A 27566-nucleotide genomic window follows, 5' to 3' on the forward strand; every position below is an offset into this window, starting at 1 on the left:
GGAACTGGATTTGACTCCCCAGCCCAAAAAAATCCCTTCAGAGAGGTGTAACAGAGCATCCCCCCAGGCACAGAGGCCACCAGATTTGGCCATCAGAGCAGGCAACTCGGATGCAGTCTAATGGACCTGCGGTTCCTCATCCTTCCTGACTTTCTTCTGCTTTGTTTGGAGTTAACAGTTATAGCTCCGGAGAAGAAAACATCATGTTTTAGCAATGAGGTCCCCAGTGAGGCTGTTTAAAAATTAATTAGTGCCATGCAATGTATTAGCGATGAATAGTAATTTTAGCTTTTGTACCTACTTCATTGCCTTCTACATGGTTGTTATTCCAGCTTTTCCATGGTCCTCTCAGCCAACCAGGACCTATACAGAGCATACCAAGGAAATTATTGGCTGTGTCTCCTGGAAATATCCAATCCAACAGCAAATACACGCCCCAACGTTCTCTCTGAAGCTTTTAAATAAATCAAGGTCATATTTGCTGAGCTGGCTGGAAGGTTGGGAACCTGCTCTGCTCACAGAGGTTCCAATCATCCCAAAACAGCAGCTGTCCAAGGGTGTGAGCCTGGCTAAACACCCCCCACAGCCCCTGAGCAACATGGGTGTTGTGGTATGGAGGAGGTTGTGGGTCGTGGCTTCATCCAGGAGGGAGGACAAAGGTCCTTCCTCCATGGACAGACATGGACAGAGATCGCCCAACCCCGAAGATGGAGAACCTTCAAGGATGGAGGTCTGCCAACCCCAGATGTATCTGCCAGCCCCAAGGACGAAAATTCTCCTCCAAACCCAAGGAAGAAGATCCCCATATCCCAAAGATGGAGACACACCCCCAGCTCTGAAGGTGAAGATGCCCAAGACTCAGGAATGGAGCTCCAGAAAACACAAGGAAGAATCCACCTAACACTAAGGTTGAGAATTCCCCCAGCCACAAGGAAGGGGATCTCCCAACCCTGGAAATGGAGATCTCCAAAACCCAAGGATGGAGACTCACAAAGTTCAAGGAGAGAGCTCCTAACCCTGAGTATGGGGATCCACCAACCCTGACGATGTAGATCCTCATAACCCAAGTACCTTCACAACCCTGAGGATGGAGATTCTGCAGACTCCAAGGATGGAGATCCCCCAAGAATGGAGAACTTCCAAGGACAGAGAAATCCCCTCCAGGATAAAGACCCCCCAAACTTAAGGATGCAAACCCCATCTTCCCCAATCCCATGGAGGGCAATCACCCCCTGGGCCATCAGTGGCTGAAGCCTTCACCCCACGCTGCACGGAGCAGGACCCGGGGGCATTACCCTGGTCTGGTAATGGCCACCTCCCAAACTGCAACCCCAAACGAGCCACCACTGCGCTCCTTTCGGCAGTGAGGGAGCAGCAGGGACCAAGGAACCTCGCTGTGTCGACTGCCTTCAGGTGGATTGTGGAGCTAAGGGGAATTTGCTGGGACATCTGGAATATATTCATTTTATGGCATGTTTCATATCACAGACAGGTACTTTGAAGCAGTTAAGTAGTAGCAGGGCAGCACGTCCCCATGGGTGGGCTGCGGTTTGCGCTTTCAGCCCGAGCTGCACCAGCATGACAAAGGGGCTGGGGAGACAGAGCTGACGTTTCCCAAACAGCTTTGTGCCTCTGGGGGCAAATCCAGCAAGAAATTAAAACCCAAAAGGCCAAAAAAAAAAAAGAAAAAGGGAAAAAAAGAAAGAAAACGACCCCCACATCTAAGTGATGTTGATCCCCCACATCAGGCTATTAACAGGCCCATCACAAATTGTAAATGACTCAGATAAATTAAATGGCTTAGCAACTGTGAGGAAAGGCCCTTCTGAAGATTCATTTGTTTCGCAGAAAAGAAATTATTCGGGAATTTAAAATCTTTTCCAGCAGCTTGACACAGACACCCTGTCAAGCCCACATGTTGATGCTCACGCAGCCTTGGGAGGCAGTCAGCCCTGAAGGGAAAAGTCAGAGAATCAGAGAATCCCGGAATGGTCTGGGTTGGAAGGGATCTCAAGGATCATTCATTCCAATTCCCTGTGATCGGCAGGGACACTTTCCACTATCCCAGCTTGCTCCGAGCCCTGTCCAGCCCGTTCTTGGGCAATTCCAGGGATGGGGCAGCCACAGCTTCTCTGGGCACCCTGTGCCACGGCCTCAGCACCCTCACAGGGAATAATTTCTTCCTGATTTCTAAACCTCCTCTCTTTCAGTTCAGTGCCATCAAAGTCCTCTGTGAGCATCCAAAAGCAGGGGGATACAGGCACGTTCCCGCTGGCAAGCCACTAACGAGGCTGTGCCCCCTCCTAGCAAAACTATTAAAAGCCTCAGCCAATGAGGAGGTCTGAAAATGGGATGAATTGACCCAAAAAGCCCCCATGCTGAGGGAAAGCCAGCAACTGAGCTGCAATTAAAAAAGAAAAAGGGGGACAGTAACACGGGGCAAGAAATTAGGGTTGCAACCCTGGGTGCAGTGAGGTGCAGCGATGCCAAAAGCTGCAGTGATCCCCCGAGGCCCAGCGAGCTGCAGTGATTTACCCCCCAAAGCAGGGAGCCACTGCTTTCCTCCCGTGCTAATTCCTGAAATTCATGTGTTACACCTACCTGACTTCAGAGGCAAAGCCCAACTCCCCATTCACAGCCCTTTTAGCTCATGCAAAATTGAGGGGTTTTTCACCTTCAGACGCTATTTCGCCGGCAGCAGCAACTCAAAACCCCTTTTAGTGGAAGTTCAGAGGTATAAAAGATGCAAAACACCCCTAAATTATTCACATGGTGTTTCAATCAAAGCCGCACTATGGGATAAAGGGAAGGATCTGGTGACCCTGGGGATGTCTCCCCATCCCTGTCTAGATAGAAAAACCCTTCTTGCATTTATTGGGGAGAAGTGAATGGGGGAGAGAATAAAATAAAAGGGTTTCCTGTATCCAGAAAGGGCTGGAGAGTGAGGAATTCAAGGAGTACCCACTTTTCAGGTGCATCCAACCAGAGAATCCTGGTTGCATTTGCCCTTTGGCAACACTGAAGCTTTTCCAAACTTTTATAGTACCAGAGGAGTAAAATTAAAGTGCAGCATGGGAAGAGAAAATGCTAACCTAGAAATCCAGCAAGAAGGGATGGAAACAACCAAAAAAAAAAAAAAAAGAAAATTAATAGGAAACTCAAAAATTATTATTTTGTATTTCAAATACAAGAGGTTTTCCAAAAGATAAAGCCTTGGAAGATATTTTTTCTTCAATTTTTTTCCTCTCTGTTTCGCTTCTTTCTGTTTCACTGAGCATCCAGGTGCTCCTGAGCTGGGATTTCCATTTCTCTGGCTCCTTCCTGGGGCAAAACCCCAACAACCCAATACAAAAAAACCCAAAGCCCAATCCCAAAAGTAGGACACCAAGCCCTGCTCAATCCAACCTCAGTTTGAGGTGTGCTAATTACCCGGTAATAGTATTTATATGCTGCTGGCACACTCGGAAATGCAGCTCCTAATAACCGAGGTCAGCATCAATATTAATGTCCCGGCTTGACTCTCCATATGCAGGGACCAACAAGAGACAAAAAAACATCACAGCACAGTGAAAAGAGGGGCAGACGAGGAATTTTAAAAGTATTTTTCTGTGTTTGGGCAGGAAGGGAGTGCTTGAGATTAAATGAGGGGAGCAGCAATAAGAGCAAATATAAGTTCCCATCTCTGAGGCATAAATCTTCCAGCACTGCAAAATTTTTCACCATACATACATCCTTCCTCAAACTTTGAGTCTCCCCACAGGTAGGAACAAGCCAAAAAAACTCTTATTTTCTTGTGATGGGAATAGATTTCTAAAACTCAGGGCCTTCCTCTAACCAGTTATTCTAACACGTTCGGCTTCAAATATTCACCCCTGCAAAATTCAGTCCTCTCTTGGTTGCTCATGCAAAACCCCAGGCTTTGGGTTGGCTCAGCTGGAAATGACCTCCCAAGAAGCATTTCTTTTCCAGTGATAGTTTGATCCCTACATAACAAGGGAGCATATCCCCCCAGAATCAATATTATATTGCATGCAAACGTACACAGAATATTTGTCGAAATGTGGCTAGGCAGGGCACAGTGTGGGTTGCATACATGTCCCAGCACCGCTCCATAATTCGATTAAAAACCGTCTTTTCTTAATAATTTCTATGCAGAGACACTTGTCACACCAGGAGCATTAAGGCAGAGTTTAAATGGAGTTAATAAACTATTAATAGCCTGCAGTAAGGCTGTGATAGATTTGAGCTGCATGTGATCAGTACCCCTTGGTACCCGTGGCCGTGCTCGGTGCACATCGATAAAAATCAGAGGTCTTCCATGGAAAATGCAGTTCCAGGAAATCTGATGTTTCTCGTGGAAAGGTGCATGTTTGCAGGATTTTCTCCATCAGAATGAAAGCTGGCAGTTTAAGAGCAAGCATATGGATGTGGCATTTACTCTGTGGACTGTCAGGTGCTGTGTCAACCCACACCACTGACATGCTAATTCGTGTTGATTAATACTGAAAGAAAATGAACGGAAGCCATAAAGTTCATGCCCAAAAATTCAACATTAAGACATTCCCAGATCAGCATTTTGCAGTACTTTCTTTCCAATGCAATTCGAGAATTTCCTTATTTTTAGTCAACTTTCAAGCAAGAAAAGGGCAAATCGTGGAAAGAATTTCAAAATAGATGCTCTACTTCCCACAGCCACTGTGGTTATGAAGCCTTTACTGACACATTTTGAGCTGTTATTAAACAGCATCAACAAGTAACACTGACCCTTCAGAGAAGCCCCAGCTCTGTACTGATGACTACAACAGCAGCAGGTAACTCATTAACCCTTCAAAGACTCAGGCCTGAGTTAATGACTACAGTGGCAAAGAATAAAATGTTGATCCTACAGAGAAGACCCAACCCTGCATTGATGACTACCCTGTGTAGAAGCAGGACTCAAGCCAACTGCCTAAAGACTGCCATAAAAATCAAATGCCACCATTAAGTGATATCAGATACTGCAAGAAATCCCCAGAGACTAATTATAACCTCGTTTGGCAATTTGGGTGGAAAGTGCACTCTGCAGTTGTAGCCTTGGCCATCAATTCTGGTCAAACTTGAGATCTTTCTAAAGAGCCATTGTGTGACCCAGTGGAAATGGCAATTTTTCATAAGGAATTTCCCCCAAAGCTTAAATTGCCTCTTTATTAAATATTTCTTAGTTCTAACTTGTGGAGAGAGGCTGCGAGGTCTATTCCAGGAGGAGCAGTCTGTGAGAAAAAGTCAGAGGGTAAAAGCTTATCAGGGAAAAAGTGAGGATTTCCACTTGAGATGCTGATTGGAACCATCTGAGGACCCAAAGATAAAGCCTAAAACAGGAGGGGGTTGTTTTTCTTCATTGGGATGATGAAAGAAGAACCATGAGAAGGAGTAACACCTTCTTCCACCTCCTCCAGCTGCAGATGGCCCCCACCTTTTGGGCATTCCAACCCAAACCCTGACAATCCACTACAAGACTCTTCCCCACCCCTTCCAAGAGAGATGAGTGACAGGAGAGCACCTTCCTCCAACCTTTCCATCAGCATCAGAGGAAACACCTAAACCACCACACCTTGCAAATCCCTCCCTGCCTTTCCCCTCCACAACGGCTGCTTTCCCCAGAGGATCCTCCAAGACGTCCAAAACCTGCTCAAAATCATGACCTGCCAAACACTTAGCTGAAATCAAACAAGAAATTGAGTTAATTAATAAATTGGGAACTACTGAAAGTCAACACGCCGCACAATCAACTTGCCACAGGCCACCCGTGCCAGGCATGGCTGCTGTTTCAGTGCTCTGTGTCTTCCCCCACTGGTTTACCATGAAATGGGAGCTGCAAGGACTGAGAGAAATAAGAGTAATTTTGAGGGTTGCTGCAGCTTTTCAGCTCTCTGATGAGATGTTATTGGCTGATCTCCTACACAGCTGCTCCCTGCTGAATAGACACATCCCACCTCCAGTGCCGTTGGCCATCAACCAATGTGGGAATAAAAGCAAGTTTGGGGTTTTTTTTTCCTGTTGATGTGAATTATTTGGGGATTTTTTTATTTCTGGCTAAGGAATATGTGGTGATTTATCCAAAACTGCATTTAGATGGAAAAATTCCCTCTTTGCTGTCTCATCCCTGCCTAAGTGGCAGCTGCAAGTGGTCCAGTGCAGTGACCACCATCCTACAGCGAAGTGGGTCAGGACTATTTAATACCAAAAACTGGGGAGAAATGTTGTATTTCTTCAGCAATAAATGTTCCTTTTCCCAAAGTGCTAGTTCAGAATGGAGAAAAACATTCAGTTTTGAAATGCCTCAATGAAATTTAATTTTTGGTTTGAATCAACAGCTTCACTCAGTGCCATTTTAATGCTATTTTATGCTGAAATGTCAATTGGAAACTAACATTTTAAAATGTCAAAACATTTCACGTCTGCAGACGGTGCCGATAGTTTTTTTGCTTCCATGTGTCCAAACAGAAAACGCTTTTGGAATTTTACCATGGGAAGAATAAAATTTTTAGATATAGATGTATTATATATATATCTATAAAAATCAATATTTTGACTTCTTGGAATGAAAACAAAGTTAAAATATAATATTTCCTCTAGGATGCAAACAATATTTTCTGACAAGCTGTAATCACCAAAAAGCAATCTGAGCCAAATGTTTGCTACCATGGTCTGTTATAGCTCGATGGAAAGAGAAGAGAAAGAAATTTTTGACATTGTAGGATCTCTGAACCCTTTTTTTGCCACTTATTTCCAGGGTGCAGGAAGCTCCTTCCACCATACAGAACCGTTTCCAATGCACTGATTTTCCTTAATGGTGGGGAAAACAGCCTCAAAATAATGATGATTTTTCTCTTCTAGAAAAGGAGAACTGGGGGGGGGGGGATTTGAATTTTGAGGAGATTTCCATGTATTTTGCACTGATGACACCTTACCCCCATCGGTCTGGGGGAACTGGAGAGGAAATGGAACTCACGCCGGCTGCAGGCAGCACGTGCACAGAGCGTGGGGGGTTTATCCAATATAAATGCAATTATCCAGTGATCTAACCTTTTAAATTCCTGTCTTGCCCATGTGTTACCAGAAAAAAAACTAATGGAAAAAAAAAAATAGGAAAAGAAAGCAAATAGAAGCCAAGCAATCCACAGCAGTCACAGTAAAAAAAAAAAAAAAAAAAAAATAGAATTTTACTTATTTTCCTGGATCCAGGGGCAGGGTGTAAACACACAGTGTTGTAAAATGGGATGAAAACTGGTAGTTTTGCAACCATTACTGGCCAAGTTTCTTGTTCCAAATCTCACAGCTCCATCATCCTCGACAGCACAGCTCGGCCACCCTCCATCACCTTTACATCTCCTCCAAATTTCTATTTTTCTCATTTTTTTTCCGAGCCTGGGCTACAGCCCCGCGCGGGGAATAAGCGCAATTATCTCGTCTCGCCACATTTTTCCAGCTCTGCCTGAGGTTTAATTAAAGCCAAGTGAAAAACACAGAGGAGCAGCACTGGGTTCTGATATCACCCCACCACATGCGGTGGGGAGAGGGGGAAAAATGGGGGGAAAAAAAGCAACATAGGGAAAAAAAAAAAGGGGGGAAAAAAAGCACCTCCTTCATCGTCAACTTTAATTTAGCAAACCTTCCTGGATATTGCTTTTTCATCACATTTCCTTTAAAAAATACATATATAAATATCTATATACGTAGCTATGCAGGTGCCCATGAATATATGGACACCAGGATACGCACGCACCCTATCTCTATAAAATATATATATATAAGTGTAGCCTAATCCCCTGTAATCTCCTTGAATTACACCTCAACCACCCTCCTCACAGGTGACCTTTCCACGAAAGGCTGTTTCTATGCCAACAGCATTGTTTGAGTCAGGCAAGAGAAAAAATACGGCACAATAATCTGTAATTTTTACTTAATTCAGTGTTTTCACCCACGGTTAGGAGCCAGTTGATGTTAGAAACACCCTGGTCACAGAAAAAAATAAATACTAAATATTAATTAATATCTAGGATTTAAATACTAGAGGAAGAGCGCAGTAACCTTGACCCAATTTAGATTTTGACTAAACTTCTGGAATTGTTTTTTCAGTGAAATTCCCCTCACTTGGGGGTTCAGAAGCAAAATCCTTTTTTGAGTTTTGAGGTCCTTTCCATCTTAAAATCTACAGTTCTCTCTCCTGCTTCATCTCATCTTGCCAAAACAATCCACAGGTATTGGTTCCTACCAACAAGTCCAATTATGGAAAAGTCAGAAAATCTCAAATTTTTTCCATTTTTACTGTGTTTTGGGGAATTCCACCAAGTAGCTCATCTCCAGTGGGGAAAAAAAAAATAAAATTACAATGCATAACAGATCTGAAATGCTTGAGAAATTGTTATAACATGCACCAAGCCAGCGAACAACGTCAGGTAATAAGTGGTTATGAGATCTGACTGAGCAAAAGCAGCTCAATATAAATAATTTTCCAGAGAAAAAGACTCTTTTGGGGTCTAGATAATGTTACTGCATTCAAAATTTGGGACATTTTCCCTCACTTTTTGTAGTTCCTGGAATTCCAACTCAGCCCATAAAGCTCATCCCTAAGCAGAGCCTCTAACAGTGATACAGAGAAAGAAAAATGAGATTTTGCCAGCACAAGTTCTGGGGTTTTGGTGTATTTTGGAGCCATTGACTGTTGGGTTGAAGTATCCCACCCAAAATTGTGTTTGTCTGGCTTGCTGAGAGAGGGACAACCTCCAGATCCCTGCATATTCTTCTTATTGGCTGGTGGGGATTTATTTCTGTTTTTCTTCTGACCCAACCCCAACATCTTCATGGGTCCCAGGAGGGAAAATATTTCCCAACAGATCCATCTCACAAGCGCTGAACCAAGAGGATAAAAATACCGGTTGCCATGGGAACATAAACTCTGGAGTTTGAAAATACCAGAATTAAACCTTACACTAATTTCAATCCTTAAATCCCTGTTTTTGCATCTGTGTTTTGGCGGGTTTGAGGGTTTTGGAGCAAAAAAACCTCAGTTTCAAGACTTCTGCCAGGGTTTAACATCCTCACAATATTTTCCCACAGCTGGATGCATCCCCAAGCCAGGAATAAATTTATAAATTTAAAAATTTAAATTCAGAATTAAATTTAAAATATAAATTATTTTCTAATTCAATAACCTAGGTAACTTTTAAATTAAAAACAAGGATTAGTGCCAGCTTGTGGAATCACCTCTCACCATCCAGCCTTGGAATCGGACCCACAGATACTTCCTAGTGTTGGGGATGAGTTGATCATCCAAGGCCAATAGATACAATATCCATTTCTGCATCTTTAAAAAAAATGCTTCTGAGATTTAATTTTATTTGCTCAAAATACACTGCAACTAGTTAAGAAATATTAAATAATAATAATCAGGCCCCAGTGCTAATGATGCTCAGGCAGCGAATCCCCTGTCCAGCGGCAGCAAGAACTTCAAACAGGTTTAAAGCAACTTTTGGAGTTAGTGTTGAGTGAAATTGCCCAGCCCAAATAGGGAAAAGCCACACTCAAAGGAAAATAAATAGTGTTCTACTTATTAATAAGGAGTAAATCTGGGATCACAAGCACAGGGATTGGTCACCTAGAAAAAGCTGAGTGATAATAAAAGGATCACGAGTTAGAAGGGGACATCCATATTCCCCATCACAAAGGAAGATTCCAACCATTAAACTCGAGTTTCCAAATGAAAAATGGAGCAGGGAATCCATTCCCAGCATCAGAAAACCACAGAGTTACTGCAACAACAATAAACTCACTCTTACACCGGCACCAGAGAGTGCTGAGGGTTGGAAGGGTTTGCCATGGGATGCCATGGGGTGGTTTGATGTTTTTCCACCACGATCCCACGTGTTTGGAGCTTTGGAAGCACTGAATCCCTTCAGCCATCTCTGTAACAAGGGTTAAGTTTCCTGCACAATTCAGGCTGATGCTTCGGACTCCCCCCAGGTCCCAGCTGCAAAACTTCAGGTGGCAGAGACAACGTGGCACCCTGGTGATGCCACAAATAACTATTTCCACTGTCTTTTCTCCCAAAACGAGGAGGTGCTGCGTAATTTCATTCCTCTAGAGGACCAGGCCACAATCCTGCTGCATTTTGGAGAAAATCTCCGGTTTTGGGGTGTTGTGGATGTTAGTGGGACACTCCATCGGGTGTAGAAGCAACCGCGGGGATTTACTTACCCAGGTGATGCTTTCCTTTGGCAGCAATATGCCCCCAAACCCCCACAAACTGGGGGAAAAAAACCAAGCCTCTGGGCCCAAAAAGGGCGTTTTTCACCTCGAATTCCTAGCTGGGAGAGGAGGCCTGGCTGTTTGCATGCCTCCACACTATTAAAAAAAAACAACAAAAAAGGCAAAAGAAAAGCAAAGCAAGAAAAAGGGGAGGAAAAGCAAAACAAAAAAAAAAGGCAAGGAAAAGGTGAGGGGGGAGAGCAAGGAAAAGCAAGGAACGGGAGGAAAGGTGGAGAAAAAGCAAGCAAAAAGCAAGCTCGTTGGTGCAGTTTGGGAAAAAGAGGCTGGAAGCAGCCTCGCAGAGCAGCTTTCCCATCGCCCCACAATCCCTCGCTGGCCCCCAGTGGGCTTGTGCAAACAGCATCGGAGCGGCCGGCGCTGGCCACGCTCCTCCGGGCTGGGATTTTAAATAAATAAGGGAAACCAGCGGCAGGCGAGGGGCAGGGGGAGAGGCTGGACCCCCGTCCCGGCAGGGAATCTGCGTCTGGAGGATGCTGAGAGGTGGATTTGGGGGAATCTGTTTCGCCCGCACGCGTGAAAAATAGGATTTTCCACATAGCGCAGGAAGGGTGAACTTGGTTTTCAAAGGCAAAGGGAGTGAATGGATTGTATATGGTAGGTCAGAATTAATTTGGGGTTTTTTAGTAATCCAGGCAGAAATTCAAGTGATGATTATGGCAGAGGGAGAGGGGGGAGGCCACCACATCACCTAATGCCACTGTGTATCTTATATATTTTATATCATATATCATGTTATATATGTTTTATATTATAGATTAGATTTATAGAAGTTCAGATGTTCTCTAGTATTACATGTTATAAGTGTTATATTTTATATATACTACAGGTTAAATAATATATTAGAGTAATATTACATGGTATAAATGTTATATTTTATATATACTACAGGTTAAATAATATATTAGAGTAATATGTATTAGTTATCATTCCAATAATAGATTATACATGAATCTATTTTCTATCATATTATATGGTGCTTATTATAAAATATGGGAACAATAAATTATTTAGTCTCTATTATTTCCTTACATGGTTATAGATCTATGAGGTGATGGGAATAATGTATATTATGTATTATTGGAATGTATATTATCTATCACGCCCATGTATTATTTGTCTGATGTGAGATGTATCAAATAGATGGATTTATATATGTGTGAGCTTCAGTATTTTCTTGGCTATTCAGTGGGGAAAAGGACTTTTCCCAGCAGTACCTGCTGAGAGCCAGAGGCAGCCCACTGGGACCACTGGAAAAGCACTGCAGAACACAGATTTGGGGGGAATGTGGCCCTTGCACAGCTGCAGAAGGGCAGATGCTGACAGCTGTTTGCAACCCCTGGCACTGGACCCACCTCTGTCCACCCACAAAACTCAACTGCATCATTTCAGAGACGCTTTTAGTGGCAAAAAAAAAAAAAAAAAAAAAAAAAAAAAAAAAAATTCCCCTTATTGAGCATCAATCTCACAAAAAGGAGCTGCAATTTGGTGCCTTTCCCCACCCCGAGTTTTTACCTGGACCTGGTTTTCAGCCCATCCTAGCTAAAAAAGAAGTCAATAAAGTGAAAATGAAAAGCTATTTATTAGGATTGATAACAATCATTAAAACTGGCTGGGTAGGAAACACCATTCTGCTCTGGAGAAGGAAGAGGGAAAAATGCAAATTCTGCATGAAAAGAAGATATTTCCCTAATCGCCCCAATCAAATGCTGGTGCAATTATCTGTGGCCAACCCAACGGGTTAAAATTATCCTCTTCATCTCTGGACACAGTGAGGAGCCGAAAAAATGTTTCATTTTAATAAAAATGAAATCTGGACCCTGCAGAAAGCAGCTTCGCTAATGACGTGTTTACACAGAAAAAGACAATTTCTATTTAATGGTGATTACTAGAGAGAAGAAATTAAACTTCCCAGAGTCTATGGGTTAGGGATAATGGGAAGAAAGTTATTGAGGGTGTGTAAATCAGGAGAGCTGTATGTGGGGACGGCCACGCGTGCGGACAGCTCAGCACACATGGCTCCGCTTCGCCGGCTCTCAGAGGGCAAAAAGGGATGTGTTTTGCTATGCAGATTTATGTGACGATGTGTTTGCATATATGCAAATATCTGTGCACCGCAAACGCGCGACGGCACGGGGAAAACTGGGAAACGTGCACCTGGAAAGGCACGTGGAGACAGGCAGAGACAGAGCCAAAGAGGCCGGTGCACATCTGCAGACAGGCCAGCGCACACGGCAGCGTGCACAGAAAGGCAGAACGTGCAAACACACGCAGCACACGCGTGTGCAAACACACACACAAACGCGCAGTGCACACCCAAAGCCGGAGCTGCACGCGCCAACACACCCGCAGCCATCCGGCAAAATCCCTCCTTCCCGCACCCCAGGCCGGCCAGGCCCTGCACCGCACTCCTGGGTGTCTGGGGGGATCTTGGGATCCCACTTCAGGGTTTAAAAAGTGCAAAATAGGGTTGGATCGTGAAGCCGTGCCAGATTCCAGTTTTTGGCTCCCCAGGTGAGCGGTGCAGATCCTTTCTATTCATTTTATTTTTCTAATTAATTTTTAATTACCATTCTCTTTTGAAATTATTTTTTTCAGGATAAAAATTATTAAATTTCTTTCCAAAGAAGCCAAGACAAGATCTTTTCACACCCATCTCCCGCCTAGGATGAATTAAGTTTTAGGGTTCCTCTTTGTGCCAAAGCCATTTCCATCCCGCGCCGACCTGTGCAAACCCATCCCGGGGCAAAATCACTCCAACGTCAGGCTTTAATGTCTGCTCCTTTCTAGAGAGGAGCAAACATCTGCAGAACAAGCCCAGATGCGAGCCGTGATCCCCCCCCTCCTTCAGGAATTTCAGCTCCGAGGCACATAATAAGGCAACGTCTGGGATGGTTTAATAATAGTAAAATTAAAATCGCTCCCAAAGCAGAGTGAAGGGCACACTCGCGAGGAGGTTTGCAAAACAAAAACGAGCCCTGAGCTGAAGTCTCGGGGGAACAGTTGGATCAGAGGAACAGTAAACAATGCACAGAAATGCAACTTAATTATCTTTACAACCCGAGTCCGCTACCGGCTGCCGCAGTTTTCCATGGATGTGGGAGCAGAGAGGTGCCGGCATCCCCACGCTGAAGCTGGAGCATCCCCAAAGAGCCAGGGAAAAAAAGCTTCTTTTTGCAAAGTTCTGCTTGAATTTTCAGTCAAGAGCTGAAAACGGCAGAGCTGATGTGGGATTGGGAATGCTCATCCTGGCTCCTTATTCAGCTAGGTAAAACACAACTCGTTGGTAATTTTTTTCTCTTTTTTTTTTTTTTTTTTTTTAAGGAAAACAAACTCTTGGCTTGACCTTGTCAGGTCTCACTGCATACACGATCACTATGCCCCCTGCATTAACACCAGCTGGGGAACTGCTACCACTCTCTTGCTGGGATGATCTCCCATGAAAAACTGCTGCAAAAAATGGGAATGGGGAGAAAAAAATGTCCATTTATATATATATATATATATTTACATATATCAGCTGGAAACTGTGTTAATTTAAACTGAGGGTGCTGATGAGTAGCAAAGCGATGTTTGAAATCAAAGCATGGGAATGGTATCAAGCCAGGGATGCTGGAAAGGACCAAATCAAGGATGCTGAGCAGGATTAGATCAAGGATACAAGAATCCATCCATGGATGTTGGCTCTTATCAAACTAAAACTTCCAGCTAAATACAAAATGAGGATGCCCACAAGGGCCAGAGCAAGGATCTGGCAAAGATCACACCAAGGATGCTCACTGCCTTCTGTAGAGCAGGTTCAAGAACATCCAAGGAACCTGAAGGTGCAGAAATCCATGGAACCTGGTAAGATGCATCCACTGGATGCACTTCCTGAGGGAAATGGCAGAGAAAGTGGCCGAGCCACTATCCATCGTGCTTGAGAAGTGGCAGTCTGATGAAGTTCCCACTGGATGGAAAAGGGGAAACTCCTCCCCCAGAGGAGAACTTGGGGTGCTGGTGGGGGAGAGCTGGACAGGCCCTGGCCCAGAACCGCCCCTGAGCTGGGCTGAGCCCCCAGCGTGGGCAGCAGGGAGGGGGGGATTCTGCCCCTCTGCCCCGCTCAGCTGAGACCCCACCTGCAGAGCTGCCTCCAGCTCGAGGGTCCCAGCACAGGAAGGACCTGGAGCTGCTGCAGCCAGGCCAGAGCAGGCACCAGAGATGCTCCAGGGCTGGAGCCCCTCTGCTCTGGAGCCAGGCTGGGAGAGCTGGGGGTGCTCACCTGGAGAGGAGAAGGCTCCAGGGAGAGCTCAGAGCCCCTTGCAGGGCCTAAAGGGGCTCCAGGAGAGCTGCAGAGGGACTGGGGACAAGGGCTGGAGGGACAGAACACAGGGAATGGCTTCACACCGACAGAGGACGGGGTTAGATGGGATATTGGGAAGGAATTGTTCCCTGGGAGGGTGGGGAGGCCCTGGCACAGGGTGCCCAGAGCAGCTGTGGCTGCCCCATCCCTGGACAGGATGTACCAGGCCAGGCTGGACAGGGCTTGGAGCAACCTGGGATAGTGGAAGGTGCCCATGGCAGGGAGGTGGAACTGGATGATCTTTAAGGTTCCTTCCAACCCACACCATTCTGGGATTCTGTGACAGTTAAAATTAAACCAGAGGTCCTGGCTGGGCCCAAACCAGGGATGTCAGCCGGGATCAATCCAGGGATGCTGGCTTAGAACCAGCCAAGGCCACTAGCAGAGCAAGTTGAAGATGTTAACCAGGACCAAAGCAAAGACACTGGCTAAAGGCAAAGCTCAGCAACTCTCCATTTTCATCCAACTTTTTTAAAAACGCTGATTTTGATGTCTCCCAGGCTGCCAACAGCCTGGCAAGGTCCTGCACCGCTCCATAGCCCCTCCGGCGAGGCAGCAATGGGTTTTTTTATTAACCTGACTGAACTAGCTGGGAAAAACAGAGACATTTTCTGGCACAGTTTGGATCACAAAAGGTCCAGCCCGCTCCTGGCTCCAGAGCTAAGAGCAGCCTGGGGCTGTCTGCATCCCGCTGCCTGCATGGTACAGGCATGCCTGGAAGTCAGCCCAGCTCCCCAAAAGCCCAAGGGCTACTTCTACCCATGGTGTGCTTTTTCTGCAAAAATCATTTGTTGCTTCCATTTAACTCATGACACAGCTCGAGCACATCAATTCAGTGATATTTTGCTCAAAAATGGCTTTTCATAGAAAATTTCTTGCAAAACACACTGCTAGTAACTCCTGCACCAAGGGTTTGGTTGTTAAATGGTGATGTTTCTTTTCAAGGGATATTCAGCTTTTAACTAAGGCTTCCAGCAACCCCAAACCAACCAAACCCTTCCTAAAACTCTAGTTCCTGAGCTCATCAGAAAACTTCAATATTTGGGTGGTTTTTGGAGCTTGGGGGTTTTTTTGACACCTGTCTGTACTGGCAAATCAGATGTCTGAAGTGCAGAGTAATCCAGTCTTCACCCAACTTCCAAAACAGAATTTTTAAAAAGCCTCATGCTTTTGAAATTCAGTTCACTGCCTTTTTTTTTTTTTTTTTTAATATTTTAAAAAACAGGTGATTTTTCCTAGAAACATTAAAATTTTTCACCGCTCCCTTGGCACACCTGCACTAGATTTAACCCTCAGAGGCAACACCAGCAAAAAGAAAGCTGAAAAAAATTGTGGATTTCCTTCAAACCTAATAGCAATGCAACAGCTGGAGGAAAAACCTAGTCCCCAACCACCCACCCAAATTATACCCAGCTTCCAAACCGGACAACAAATAATTCCTCTGTTCAGCTTTGAAGACAAGGAAGCCACATTACAGCATTTTTCTGCCCTGGGATGAAGATAAATTAAGACCTAAGTGTTGCTAAAGCCCCATTCAATGTTGCATCCTAAAAAAGTATTAATTAATTAATTGCAAAATGGTTTTCTAATTACTTTAACAAGGATGCAGCTCTGACAGGGTGAGATGTGATGCTCTGCAACCACTCCAGCCTCTTTTTCCACGCATTTAAGTGCTGTACTGTCACAGTCCAGCACTGGGGAAGTTTGGTCCACAGTTAGACGAGCTTTGTGCTTAATGAGGGGCGCCTAATTAAAGTTGGGAAGCGCTGACTTCGTCAGGAGACCCTGCATCAAGTCTGCCCTAGGTTTTTTTGGGAAGTGAGCATCCCTGGCCGTCTGGTCACTCATCCCAGCAAGGTCACGCCTGCAGTAATTCAGGATTTTGGCTCGTCAGGTTGCACCAGCCTGGCACCATCAAGGCTCTCCACCAAAGTAACCCCAAATAATATCCTGAATTATTCCCATGATTAAGATAGTGCTTGCATTCCCAGAGGAGGAAAAGCACATGGAAAGACATGGATACCCTTAAAACCTTTGGAACTACAGAAAGCTTGAAGGGATGCAACCCCCAAACCCAGATGTTAAATAGGATGAGGATGAGGATGCTCGAAAAATAAGGATGAAGGCAATGGTGCACATCCACCCTGGCTGGGTGCCAGGTGACGAGGAGCCCCAAAAGGACAGGGTGAAAATTAGCAGGAGCAATCAAGGAACCGAAACGGAGACCTGGTGGCACCCGGCGCTGGGTTAATGGAGCTCTGCAGCAGCAGCTGGCGGCCGCTTCGGCAAAAAATCCAGGATTTTGCCCCAAATGAGATGCTGAAACACTCGGCTTCAAGCATTGTCCAGCCCGAGCTGCCACCACTGGCACTGCCCTCATTTTTGCCATCCCAATTTTATGGTGCTTTTCTGCTTTCCAAACCTCACATGGCAGCTCCTGTCGATTAAATCAAACCTGAGGTCTCCCCATCAGGAGTCACCCCAGTTTGGCAAAGGGTATCACTACCTTTAGACAGTTTCAGAAGGTGCCTAAAAACGGCATTTTTCTAGGAAAAATACATACACACACACAGAGTGCTGGAAGGTAAGGTCAGGAGTGTCTTGAAAAGATAAATTTTGCAGGTTTTTAAACAAATTTTCTCTCCTTTTACCTCTTAGGAGGAGTAAGGGTGAGCAGCTCGTGGGTGGGAATGGCACGTGGGAATTTCTCATGGCTCCTGGAAGGGTGTGTAGTTCAGTATTTCCACTACTATGAGGCAAGAGCAACATATTTACATTGAGAAACCCTTATTCCTGTGTCCAAAATTATTATTTTCTTTTTTTTCTTTTTCCCTCATGGGGCACAGGCAGTTTTTGGGAGAGACACTGGATGTGTGCAAGGCAGAGCTACAGGAAACCACGGGATATGATGCTCAGTCAAGGATGTAGTGCTGGTCAAGAGGTGTTGAGAGGCATTTTTAAATTAAAAAAAGGGCTTTTCCTGAGATAATACAAGATTTGCTCCCCTGGTTTGGTGTGCAAATCCATATTCCAGTGGTTTAACACCCAGAAGAGTTGGAGTTCTCCAGCATGATGAATATGCGAAGAGCAGCATCCAAGATAAAGATAATTGGATCATTTCATATATATATATATTTATAGATACACTTTAAAAGAGCATTTATATACCCACCCTATACATATAAAGACAGAGGATATTGGGGGGGGGGAAAAGATAGAGAAAGATAGAGAAAGATAGAGAAAGAAAGATAAAAAAAACGTATATATTGGATTAATACATTGGATATATAATACTTTATATTTCCAATGGATATAATATTAAATTGATTTAACAGTGTGGCTATAAGGATATAAATATCCAGTGCATTCACATAATATTTCCAGTGGTTGGATATAACGTAGTATATACAATATATTCAATGTATATCCTCTCTACATATCATATATATATAAATAAATATATATATAATCAAAATAGTCATCCAATATAATATATCCAATAGGTGGATATAATGCAATACATCCAATACATTCAATGTGCATCCAACATATATATATATATAATATCCAATATAAGAGATCCAATGGCTGGATCCAATGGAATAGAGGTACTATAACCTGTATATTTATTCTATAGATCTGATTTCCATAAGCATTAACTCCTTCTGCTGCTGCTGCTTCTTATCTATTTACCAAACTTCCACCAAAAAAACCAACTTTTCTCAAGTTTTTGGCTTTCTCTCCTCCCACACACTGGTGAAAATCAACATTTTCCTGTGACGAGCAATCCCCACATTAAAGCATTTCCCCTCTGTTTTGGGGTTCACCTTGCTGCCAAAAATAGCTATTTCTGGAAATGCAGCAGGTGTGACACTTCAGAGAACAAACTGGCCATTCCAATGGTGTTTTCCAAATTTTTAGACATCTACACAAGCACCTGCTAATTGTGGGGGTGGCTCTGGCTCTGAGTACTTCACCCCACTGTGAATTTTGCTTTTTTGAAGGCTTTTCCCTGAGTTAGCAGCTGAATTTTCCTTTGCCATGAAGCCCCACTCACACAGCTGTGTCAGGGTGCTTTGGCCCTGAGCATCATCCAGTGGCCAGGGCTTTGATTTTGCTTTTCAAAATAAAAAACCCCAAAAAAACAAAAATAAAGGCCTTGGGGGAATTGATCTTTGTTTAATATCTAAAAAAAAAAAATGAATTTCCCTGAGCTGTGACACCCAACTCCACATGGTACCATGATGGATGCCAGGTCCATTCCAGCACCTGAAGCACATCCACATCCAGCAAAACAAGGGAAAAGGGAGCAGAAGGATGGGAAAAAACAGGAGAAATTTCAAAACCAAAAGGTTTTTAGAAATAAAAATAACACTGAAACATCTGCTTGAGGAGCAAAACTTATACCCAGCGAGACTCCAAAATTCAACCAAAACCCCCAAAAGATTTGTCTCTACCCCTGCCTGTGGGGCCAATTTCTGGCAGCAGAAATGGGTATTTTAGAGCAATACATAGATTATACGTAGATTATACTGAGAGATATGTCAAGCTGCATCTAAAGCATTTCTAATTAATGCTATTATAAATAATATACACTACATAATATGTAGCAAGATAATAATCCCTTGCAATACATCACTGGATATCAAACATTATATAGCAATCTAATATATATTCTATAATCAGTATATCACTATATTATAAATAAATGTATCAATGTGAATAGATCCTAATCATTTCTATAATATAGGATTATGCCAAGCAGTTATTTAATTATTTATAAATATTTGTGTATTATATCCACTTACTCTAGGTTATATATCAACGTTATCATATTGCTCTGTATCATACATTCCTATAATAATATTTATGGCAATCAATACACTTTATCAGTATAGACACAGGAAAAAAAAAAAAGGCGGGGGGGAAGCCAGTTTTTTCAACTCAGCAGCAATCTAGAGAAAAACCTTTCTTAAAAATCCCCCAAACCCCCCAAAAAGATTTCTGGGGAAAACCCACGGAACACCTGAGCAATGCTGCAAATATCGGGGTCACCCGCACACGAGCCCCACTCAAACCCCAGCACACTTGGGGGCAAGTTAAAAGAAGTTGTTTAAATCTTTTTTTTTTTTTTTTTTAATCTTTTTTCCCCTTTTTTTTTTTTTCCTTTTGCCCACAGAGCTGGAGCTGGGAATCCATTAGCCTTTAATGAAGTGAAACCCTCATCTTGCCGGAGCCACCTCATTTAGCGCAATTGTTTCGCAGCCATTACAGAAAGACAATTACAAGGAAGCGGCGAGAGTAATTGGAAATGCTGGCAGGAGTTGGGCGAAATGATAATAAATAAAAATATTCCCCCTAATAAGCTTGCCAGGAGGGGGGTGGGCTGGAGAAAATCAACATAATTAGAACTGAACCTCGGTGAGGAAAAACAGACAGCGGGGTGGCGAGCGCTCGGCATGGAGGAGTGGGGGGAAAGTGGAGAAAACTTCGTTTTTTTACTCAAAACCCAGCAGGAAAAAGAGTTTCCCCACCTGTACGCAGCTATCAGGAGCAAAAAAAGGTTGGAATGGGAGATGCTGTCCGCAGGGATGCTTGTGGTGCTCCTCTATCACCTGTTCCAGGCTGGAATTAAAGCCAAGAAAAAGCTTAAAAGTGAGATGGTTTTTGCTCACAGGACGTCATCGAGGAGCATCATTGGGTAATGGGAATTTCTCCTCATCAGAAGGGGTTTTTTAACATGGAAAATACAATTATTTTTGCAAAACCTGTCTTATTTACATTGACCTTAAAACTAGAAAGCATTAAGGACGTGGATTTGGGGAAAAAGGGTTAAATCACACTCAAAACCCAACACAAGTAGCTGTTGGTGAGTTCCCTCCTTGCTCCTAAAATTCTGTCTTTTTCCACCAAATAATCCCTGTCCCCTGCAAAACCATCCACACTCCATTCCCATTCTCATCCCAACCCAATGTTGCTTTAGCAGCTCCTCCAAAACAGCTTGCAGAGAAAAGAAACCTTTACATGGGGGGTTTGTACCCAAAAAAGCCATCCAAGCAAGGGTTTGCAGGAAAAAGGTCCTTCAAGCAGGGAAGTGTATCCAAAAAGGTCCTTAAAATAGGGGCTTGCACCCTAAAATGTACTTTTAGCAGGGGTCTTCAGCAAAAAATAAGTCCTTTGAGCAGAGCTTTGCAGAAATAAAGTCCTTCACGCAGGTGTTTGCACTAAAGTTTGTAAAAAAGGGGTTTGTACCCCCCAAAAAACTCCCTTAAAAAAGAGTTTGCACCAGAAAAGCCCTTAAAATAGGGGGTTTGAATCAAAAACAGTCCTTCAAACAGTCCTTGCATCAAAAAATGTCCTTCAAATGGGTGTTTGCACCAAAAAAGTCTTTCAAACAGCGGCTTTGCACCAAAAAAAACCACTTTAAACAAGGGTTTACAGCCAAAAAAGGACTTTCAGCCAGGTGCTTGCACCTGAAAAAGGCCTCAGACCAGGTGGCTGCACACACAAAACTTCCCCAGCACCTCTCCCCCCTCTGCTCCCAGTCTCTGGATGTGCAATATTTGCTGCAAAATCCAGCTGCTGGCAGCATTCCAAAGGGCTGGAATAAATCCCTATCCCATCACAGCAAGGGTTTCCCCAAATCCAGGCAAAATACTGCAAGGGGAATTCTATTTCTCCTTATCATTTCTGTGCTACTCAGAGTCTCTGCAATCCTGCTGGGGCAGGGAAAAGCCAACAATGCATCCCAAGCCCTGAGCAGCATCACCCCCAATATCAAATACCCACCAAAATAATAGAATAGCCCCCAAATTCATCAACTATCCCCCCAATGACAAAAATATCCCAAAACATACTAAAATACCCCCAAATCAATTTAAAAATTAAAACTATAAAAAATTTTTAATACCCCAAATAAATTATAAAATACAGAAAAAATAAAAGGCCCCAAATAAATAACAACATACCCCCAAAGTAATAAAATACCCGAAATAAATGATAAAATAACCATGAGTAAATAACAAAAACCCCAAATAAATAACAAGCTCCATCTCAAGAATAATAAATTAGTCCCCCAAATAATAAAATACATTGAATAATTAATAAAATATCCCCCCAAATGGTCAAATAGTCCAAATCTCTGCCCCAGCCCTCTGGAGCGGAGGCGACTTTCATTTAAAAACCACGCACGTTTTTTTCCTTGCCAGTTCCCAACTCCGTTAAGATCATTATCACAGAATGGGAGCAGAGATAAAACATTTTTATTTTCTTTTCTTTTCCTTCTACTGGGATTTTTTAGCAGAGCATCCCCCACTCCCAGCTCTCATGGAAGTCAGCTCATGTTGGGAGTTAATGTTTCGTTAATACATAGGTTTTTTGTTAATTTATTTCACTTTATTTTACTTTTCCATATTTCTCCTCAGTCAGCAATTATTTTACTCCCAAAGGGATTATTACAATTCTCCCTGTGACTTTTTTAGCCTTGGTGCCTTCCATAAGCCACAGGTGACGCTCATGCCACAATAATGTGCTATTAAATAATATTAAATTATTTTAAAATATGTTGAATTATTTTAAATACATTAAATATTATTGAATAGTAACAGATCTTATTAGATCCTATTAAATATTCTGCAAAGCCATATGCACAAATATTTAGGAGCTGTGAAATGCCTCCACCACCCAGCTGGGATGCTACAGTGGGTACCAGCAGGCTGAGTCCTGCTGGGAAGACAGTGGGAAAAGCTCTGGAAAATTGGGGGGAAATTGGGCTATTTTGGAGCTATATAGAATTAATAGTTTATTTTTATACATACACACTATATAATTGTTACCTATATGATTATATAAAACAAATATATAGGGATAACATGGCTTACCCTATACGTAATTTATACTGTATTACATATAATAGAGATATATTCCATACAGTCTGTATTATATTTTATATTCTATATTATCTATTACCATCATTCTCATACATAATAATTACATCCTAAAGCTGTGACATATTATTTCATATCTATTATCATCTACAATACATCACATATTTATTATATCATAATTTGTATTATATAATTATATATTATATATTTACATGTATATTGTATATTATATATTATATATTATATACTATATATTATCTATTATCTATTATCTATTATCTATTATATATTCTATTTTATATTTTATATATTATATATTCTATTTTATATACTATATATATTTTATGTATTATATTATAGATATCATAACATATATGATATACTACATTGTATATCATCTCATATAATTATATAAATAAATGCACGATATGTCATTTATAGAAAACCCGTGGTTCAGCCCCTATTTTATTTAAAATACATGTATTTTAAGTCCCAACCCACAGTTCAGCCCCTAAAGAAACCCTGTAAAAAAAAAACCAAAAACCTGAAGGATCACTTCCCATTGGAGAGAAATGTGGAATGTAACACGTGAGATGGAATACATCTCCATTCTGGATCTCAAGTGAGATATATTGAGAAATAACAGGATTTGAGGTATTTGGGAATATCTCATTTACAAGGATCTATTCTAGTCCATTCTATTCTATTTAATCCAAAGTGAATTTGCTCAGAGATTCCCACGGAGGCTGGCGGAAATAGGAATCTTTAGGAGAAAAACCAACACCTTGACACAGAGATGCACAACTTGGGAGTGACTGGGACTTTCCAGAACTGCCAAAAATTTCCTTCCTGAATTTCCTGAATTCATTTTCCTGAATTTCCGGATTCTGCAGGATTCTGCTATCCTGGCACTCTGGCTCTTTGGAGAAAATCCAATTTATTCTTCAATAAATCCACTTTCGCTGCAACACCCCAAGACCCCGATGATGATTCTGGGGTTTTAGAGCCTCAAAACCCCACTCTGCCTTTTCCTGATCGACCAACCCCAGGTAAGCCAAAACCCTCTGGAATTTGGTCCTTAGCACCAGAAATCCACCTATTTCTTGATGCATGAGTATCCCAAAGTCTGACCACAAAGGGGTTGCAGAGAGCAACTCCTCTACATTTTTGGGGGGTGGAAAAGCATTTTCAGGGTTGCAAGAATTAATTAATTTGCCAAAGCAGTGTTTGCATCCCGCATTCCCAGTAGGAATTTTTCAGTAGCCAAGTGGAAAGGTTTATTTAGCCGGGAGCGGCGCTGGCTTCACAAACATTTCCCCTTATCCAGCAGGGAGAACCTCACCAACCGAAAGGAGATTTAATTAGTGAAAATCTCGTTAGGCAAACGAAATTATCCGTAAGACAATCCTGCTCTGGACAGGGGGGTGATTAACCAGAGCCATTAATCGAGAGCGGTGCTCCAACAGGCAGCTCTGCTCCAGGATGGGGGGGACACCACACCCCCGCCCCCACCCCCTTTGTGCTTGCCGAAAAGCCCTTGAGCATCTCATCAGCTCACCTTGATTGCATCATGCAAATTGCAATTAGCTTTTCGTTTCATCACCCCAGAAAATAGAAAAAAAAAACGTATTTTGGAGGCGCAGGCCCAAGCAACCCCCAAAATTTGAAAGGGACCAGACTGGTACCCACCGGATGATGTGCCCACATCCCACCACTGAGCACTGAGTAATGCAAATGTCATTTTTCAAGTTATTTTAAGATGTTTTGGTATTATTTCCAGCTCTTACACGGGGGTTTTTTACCCTAAAGCTGTGGGTGTTCTCACATTGGTCCCTAATGATGCCCGGCAGCATCGTGGCCTCCACCTGCTGTAACGCCAAGGGCATTGTTCAGGCAGCTCAGAACTACAGGGAAACCTAAAAAAAGCTGAGAGCACAAGCTGGGCTACTTCAGAATTCACCAGGACTGAACCTTGGAGGTGATGATAACTGGCCAGGGGAGTGGGAACGGACCCACTGCTCTTTTAACCTTCTGCTTTAGTAGGGATACCACCGAGCCACCTATAAAAAGCATCGATTCAGGGCAAGAGACGCCTTCCCTTTGCCAGGAAGTCCTGCAGGATGCCTTAAAAAATGGGGGGAAAAAGCCAAAACCTCATAAAATTGGTGCCCAGCGAACATTCATGGCTTTATATCTATAATGATATTTATATATCTCTTGCTCAAGAGGAATCCCTGCGGACCTCACTTCCGCTGGGGACCTCACCCTGGCAGCATCCTCCAGCTCCAAGTTTGAGCATCCCTAAAGTGATGTTTCCCACCACCATCAGTTCCCAAGCAACGTCTGGAAGGAAAGACCCTAACCCTAACCACCACCACCCAAAAAACTGGGAAATCTGGGAGTTTTTTAGATGCAGGGTGAAGATGAGCTCACTGAAAACTACCCAGGGATGCATCAGGTCGTAGGCGGAGTGAGATGATGGAGCAGGGTGAGGATGGATACTGAAGGAATGACCCCCCCTGATGTCACACAGAGTAGCAGGTAATTGAGAAATACCAATTAAATCCGAGCTGGCAGAGCCCAGTATATGTATTCCCCATATATTACATTCCCAAATATATTCTTCCACTATATTCCCCAATATACCATATCTATATACATAGAGATGTTTAAAACATTGTATTTCCCCACACATACAGGGATTATTATCTAATGTTCTTCAATACATACAGTATTTCCCAATATTTTCTGTTCCTAAATATATTCCTCAACATTTTATCTTTTATACTCCCCTATAAATATATAAATATATGGATATTATAATATACTATAATATACTACTAATACGATGAATACTAATACTATTCTATTATTTGTGCCCTTAACTTAAAAGTGATTCAGAGGCTGCAATTCATGCAATTATTTGATTTTTTTTGCAATATCCATCAATTCCTTCTACATCTTGGGCTCGACTTACTGTTGTCCAATTTCTGCCACAAACTTGCGACGAGTTTTGAGCAAAACCCACTTAATTTCTGTCAGGCAGAAAGGGTTTATCCTTTAATGATCCTTACCAGATCCTACTCTTGGGACACAAAAAAAATTTGAAAAGTGTGGTTTTATTTAAAATCTGGTTTCATCAGAAGGTCAGGCTTTACTGAAGAGCTCTGTTTTTAATGCAAGCTATTGACAAGCACCAGGCATGGGTGGGAATTATAGACCTTGGGCATCAGACACGCTAAAATCCATTTTTGGATGAGACAGGAGTGACCAGCCCCGCAGCACAGGATGTTTGACACCTATGGAGAGGAGCCTTTTGGATGAGTTTTGGGGAATTTCCACACTAAAGTGAGAACGGGTCTGGAATTTGTGTGCTCTGCAAGGACCTTGGCCATGTGGGTGCACTGCTGGGAGGCTTTAATGCAGGTGCCCTGTGAGCACCTTTGCTAATTAGGGTGCTCCATCAAGACCTTGGCTGACTTGGGTACCCTACAAGCATCTTTGCTAATTAAGGTGCCTGGCTGGAGTCTTTAATTTGGGTGCCTTGCAAGCATCCTTGATGACTGGGGTACCAACTCGGTCTTTGTTAATCAGGGTGCCATGCCAGGGTCTTTGCTAATTAGGGTGCTCCACAAGGAGCTTTGCTGATTTGGGCACTCTGCTGAGGTCATTCATTTGGGTACCCTGCAAGGACCTTGGCTCATCTGCACACCCCGAGGGCACCTTCGCTAACTCAGGTCCCACCCCACGATCTCTGCCCATGCAGATGCCACACCAGGGTTTTTGCTAATTAGAAAGCCCTGCAATGACCTTTCCCATTTGGGTGCCTGGTTGGGATCTCTATTTTTTGTGCCCTGTGAGCATCTTTGCTAATTAGGGTGCCCTGTAAGGGTCTGTGCCAATCAGGGCACCATCCCATGGCCTCTGCCACTTCGGGTGCTCTGCTGAAATCCTTCCCCCAGCCGTCCTGAAGGGGTCTTGGATGCCTCATGGCACCTTTGCTCGCCAGGTCACGAGCAGCAGGTGACACAAAAGGACACGACAGAGATGGCATCGCCCCTGCCTCACTCTCAGATGCTCCGTGGGCAAGCCCAGCACTGGGCACCATGCAGCTGCATCCACCCCTCTGCTACAGGAATGGCTTTGCATCCCAAAATCCCGCGAGGAGCAGGCGATGCACATCCCTGCAGGGGTATGGGGAAGCTTGTGGGATGCCTCGCTGGCATCGGAGCATCCCCAAATCCCATCTGCAACCCCCACGCCGCGTTAATAGCTCGTATTTTGCTAATTGTACAAACCTAATGGGGGAAGGAGCTGGCGGGGAAAAAAAAGGGTAATGGCCATCAGGCCAGCAATAAACCAAAATTAATGGGCTGTGGGAAGAAATCATGTCCACTTAATCCCAGCTTTGGAACTCTAATAGAATCTTGGAACACCAAGGGGGGTTGCTCTATCCCGAGGTCACTCCTGGGCCGTCCGTCAGCAGCCAAGCAGCCTGAGCTGCAGGACAGTCCGGGGAGGGGAGAGGAAAGGGCAGGAGCTTCTTCCCAATGCCCTGGAATGTGGCAGGCAGCAGGAGAGGGGGATAATTCCCATGGGAGAAGGCAGAGAGATGGAGAGGAATGCTGCAGGAGAGGGGGATAATTCCCACCAGAGAAGGCAGAGAGATGGAGAGGAATGCTGCTGAAAAACACCTTGTTGGAACTCTACCTTCAACTGGGGGTATCTGCTTTTTATCTCCTTTTAACCTTTTTTTTTCGGTTTTCCTTTTTTCTTTTTTTTTCCTAATTTTCTTTTAATATTTTTCTACTTTATTTTTTCCAATTTGATTTTTTACCAATTTTGCTTTTCCTTTCAATTTTCTATTTGTATTATTTTTCCCCATTTTTCTGATTTTGCTTTATTGTTTCTTTTTAACCAAGTTTCCTTTTCATTTTCTTTTTTTTTTATGTTCCCATTTTCTTTTTATTTCTTTTTCTCTTTCTTCCCACTTTTTTTTACCAAGTTTCTTTTTTCTTTTTACTTCTATTTCC

At 43.2% G+C, this 27566-nt stretch overlaps 1 protein-coding gene across 3 annotated transcripts in view; it reads right to left on the reverse strand.

Moving 5' to 3' along the window:
- Nucleotides 1–27566, reverse strand: part of PKNOX2 (PBX/knotted 1 homeobox 2) — an 86499-nt gene that overhangs the window by 46418 nt on the left and 12515 nt on the right. For 2 of the 3 annotated variants that reach the window (XM_068994654.1, XM_068994655.1), the window contains exon 2: nucleotides 302–363. The exons of the other annotated variant lie outside the window; for it this stretch is intronic. The gene's annotated coding sequence lies outside the window, so the exon portion shown is untranslated. The remainder of the gene's footprint in view (nucleotides 1–301; nucleotides 364–27566) is intronic. 3 annotated transcript variants of the gene reach the window in all.

This window comes from Aphelocoma coerulescens, chromosome 24, assembly GCF_041296385.1.
Source record: "Aphelocoma coerulescens isolate FSJ_1873_10779 chromosome 24, UR_Acoe_1.0, whole genome shotgun sequence".
NCBI lineage: Eukaryota > Metazoa > Chordata > Aves > Passeriformes > Corvidae > Aphelocoma > Aphelocoma coerulescens.